This window comes from Trachymyrmex septentrionalis, unplaced genomic scaffold, assembly GCF_001594115.1.
Source record: "Trachymyrmex septentrionalis isolate Tsep2-gDNA-1 unplaced genomic scaffold, Tsep1.0 scaffold52, whole genome shotgun sequence".
In the NCBI taxonomy this organism is placed as follows: domain Eukaryota; kingdom Metazoa; phylum Arthropoda; class Insecta; order Hymenoptera; family Formicidae; genus Trachymyrmex; species Trachymyrmex septentrionalis.
The window spans coordinates 1,732,160-1,735,987 of NW_017305694.1; the positions used below are offsets into that span (position 1 = coordinate 1,732,160).

The following is a 3,828-nucleotide window of genomic DNA, read 5'->3' on the forward strand; positions in this document are numbered from 1 at the left end:
CCCTCCCCCCGATGTAACGCGGATGGGGGTGGGTAGGGCGTTCGTGCGACAGACATTTCGCGTCCGTCCATTTCCCACGGCTTGCATAATGCATGCGGCCGCTGGTTGCTTCGACGATGCCGACGACGACAACGACGATGTCACTCCCTCGAAGTCCCCTTTGCACTTATCTCTCCGATCGGCCAGACGGAATCCTGGTTCGTGGGTCACCGCCGGCTTTCAGCCTCGAGAGGAATCACGCGATACCTTTGTTTGTCGTTGCTCGACCCTCCACAGTCTCTTTCCACGGCCGATTGGTCAACACCTTGTCTCCGGAGGCTTCAACATCGAAACGTCTGCTCGATGCTGCATATGGGACGGATACAGATCGCATAGATGCAAGTAGGTGGAATGACTTTAATCCTTTTCCTCCCACACGTCCAATAATGTCAAGTTTTTTTTTCTTAATTGTAAAACAAGTTATTAGATCGCAAGTAGTTTCAATCTTTTCCCTCTGCAGCTTGTAAGGACGTTTTTAAGTTATTGTTTCAAATCATTAGATTGTTCGTCAGATTTAAAGGTAAGTGAAGAAATGACCAATCAAACGACAAATCGGATAATTGTCGGAATAAAGATTTAGAAGAAGATTTCTTCTATAAAAATTTCGGTATATGCACCTCGTCCTCTTCACGTGCTACGTCGTTGTTCAATATGTATGGGTAAAAATCTTCTTTCAAATATCTTTCTTGTCACGTTTTTCATTTGATATGACCTCTATTCTATCTCCCTTGAATTCTTATCAGGCATCTCATTCTTACATCGATATCTCGACTTTCTCGGAAAAAGCACACGTATTATGAATAAAAATTTCTGCTGTGATAATTTATAATGTGATGGATGTAGATAATTTCAGATAAAGTAAAATGTGAAAAATTAATATCTCGTTTTATTAAATGTGTTTAATATTTTTAACAATAATAATATTCAATAATAATATTCTATGTAAACACATTATATGTATATCATTTTATTAATTTAAATTTAATAATATCCACGGAACTCTCTTGCATTAAATTGCGTAGTTATACATACGTTTAAACTTATCATATAATTCCTATTTACGAACAATTCGTTACTGCAAAATAAAATAAAATAAATCTTTATCTGCCTTCATGTGCAGTTTTAATTATCCAAATTTTTTTTCCTTTTGTCGACATTTACTCCTAATTTGTCGGTCGTGATAGCATTTTGTGATCAAACGCTGCAAGTCATAAATTCTAGAAAGCGGAGTATTAAACGTATTAGCCAGTATTCTATCAACGCCCAGCACACGCTTGCATTTATTATTCGCGCGCAGTAAATCGATCGGCATTAAATGTTTATGACATCGAAAGGATCGCGTTCATAAAACGCGCGTATCAACGTGAAAACTGAACCTGCCGCGCGCAAGAGTTTGATTATGAATGATATGCGACCGGAAAAGTTAATTTTCCTTTGAATACAGAAAATGCTGGGCTGCGTATATAAAAGTTACTCGATTTTCGTATATATCTTTGTGGTAATTATATGAAATTAAATATCTGCCTTGTCATTAAAGAAAATTCGTAAGCAGCCATGCTCAGTGCTCAGATGTTAAATTTGTGTATACGAAAAGAATAGTTTTGCTGAAATATTGAAAAATTTGACTAAATCTGAGAATTTTGCTGAACCATCAAAATAATTATAGATACTGTAGAATGTTTAAACGTTGATGATAATGCTGCAAAAAGTTTTTGACATGCTAGCAACTAGTTTGAGCGTCTTAGATAATTATTTTGATTTTGTTCAACAAAATTACTTTCAGATCCGTATCTAATTGCTAAATTTTTAGATACCAGCAAAATCATTCTTTATACACTGTGAAAATTTTCTAGTTTAAAATGAACGAACTAGAAGATTTTGATCAATCAGCATTCTGAAATATTTCAGAAATATAATAGATTCAGAAAATTCTGATTTGTCCATTTTCAACCAGAATTCCAATTAATGCAATCAGATTCTTTTCCTAGTGTACAATATTTCTAGAATCAATGATATAGTGCATACTACGTACATTTTACGAGAAACGTTACAGAATTTATAGAAAAAAAAAAACAAAAATATAAAACGCAAAATTAAATAGAAATTGTATGAATGTTGCAGAAGCTATCAGTTTTTTTCCGCGGGATATTAACGCTCGTGTAAAAAACAATATATATTCGTTTCACGCGGTCTTCTAAAATTATTTAATCAAACGCAAGAATTTACTACGTAATTGGAAGATTCCCCCATCGTAAAAATCATGCTATTATAGTAACGTTACGAGCGAAAGTACGTGCGTAACTAGCTGTTTGAATTTATATCACAAATTTTTGTTGCGTTTTTTTTATGGATACATTCGCTCTGCGACAATATTGGGGGGAATTATATTTATCTTTCTTTCCCTGGGAATAGTTCAGTAAAAGGTAAACGGAATCCTAAAAATTTCGGCTATACTGTTATTGACGTGTGAAAAAAACTAGTTTGTCAAATACATTTTTGATACGATAAACGTAACTACACGTATATGTACTTTACACTGTTAAATCGAAAAAGGAAAAGAGACAGCATTGATAACTAATGCAATCTCTTCAATTTTAATATAATATTTTATTATTTTTAACTTCCATGTGTGTCAAAATATAAATCAATCCATTTCTGTGATTATATAATCTGAAAGTAAACAATGTTAACGTTACACTAAGTAATAAACTAAGTAGTATCTGAGTCAAATGTATTAAATTTGACTCGAATTTAATTTATTATTTACTATTTAGTTTATTAAATTATTATTACTGACAATACTAACAATAAGTAGTAATAAATAAAAATAATACATTAAACTTGTACCAAATTTAATACAGTTTCTTGAGTTAAGTTGTTTAACTTTACTGTGTTCTTTAAATTAACAATATATTGAATAGAAATAGCGTAAGAATCGGCGATCTAAAGAAATGATAAAAATAACTTAAATTATGTATAATATCTGGTATTATGAATTTAAGAATGTACAGTTTCATACTTTCTCCGAAATTAAAAGTCAAAAGAAATCACAAATAAATATAATTTCGAAAATTAATGGTCTTTAAAGAACATTCAAAGGGATTAAATATCACAAAATCGCCTAATTTTTATTCAAATCAATAGACTTTAGTTCAATGTATAAAATAAAAAAGCTACGAATAATTAAACCCGCCAAATTTTTATTAAAGAATTGATCGAAGAATCGACAGGTATTACTTTGGCGATATAACTGTGCGAGCCATCCACTTCTGTATCGGTTTCCGCGCGGCAACGATGGAACGGTTTCAGATAACTACCATTTCGTTTGTCCTCTGTGACATCTTTTCAGTCGAATATGTACCGAGTATAAACGCATCGTGGAATGTATGAGAGAGAGAGAGAGAGAGAGAGAGAGAGAGAGAGAGAGAGAGAGAGAGAGTCGGGCTACAGCCATCTTTCATACTTTGACTTCCGGCGAGATGAGTATGAGGTATCGCTTTGCATGGTACCGTCTAGTTCTCGGATGGAGACGGATGATGGATCTACCGGGGCTGTTTTATGATTACGTGCCCGACGATCTTTCGTTGCTTTCTTGGCATCGCGACGGCGCTGGCTCCTATTTCGCGCGTCAGTTCAGCCGTTGTCTCGTGATACGTGCCCGAGGTGTAATGAATAATCCTCAAGATACACTACGGAAACGTGCACACCAAGGAGAAAGACCGCGCGTTAATATCAGGACAGAGGCGTGTAAGGACTAAGAAAGAGTTGCGACAAAATTCGCTTTAAGAT

The 3,828-nt window shown here is 34.5% G+C and overlaps 1 protein-coding gene across 1 annotated transcript in view; it reads right to left on the reverse strand.

Annotated features, from left to right (window-relative positions):
* Nucleotides 1–3,828, reverse strand: part of LOC108751800 — a gene marked incomplete at its 5' end in the record, with an annotated part of 87,642 nt that overhangs the window by 19,900 nt on the left and 63,914 nt on the right. The gene's annotated exons all lie outside the window — the stretch shown is intronic.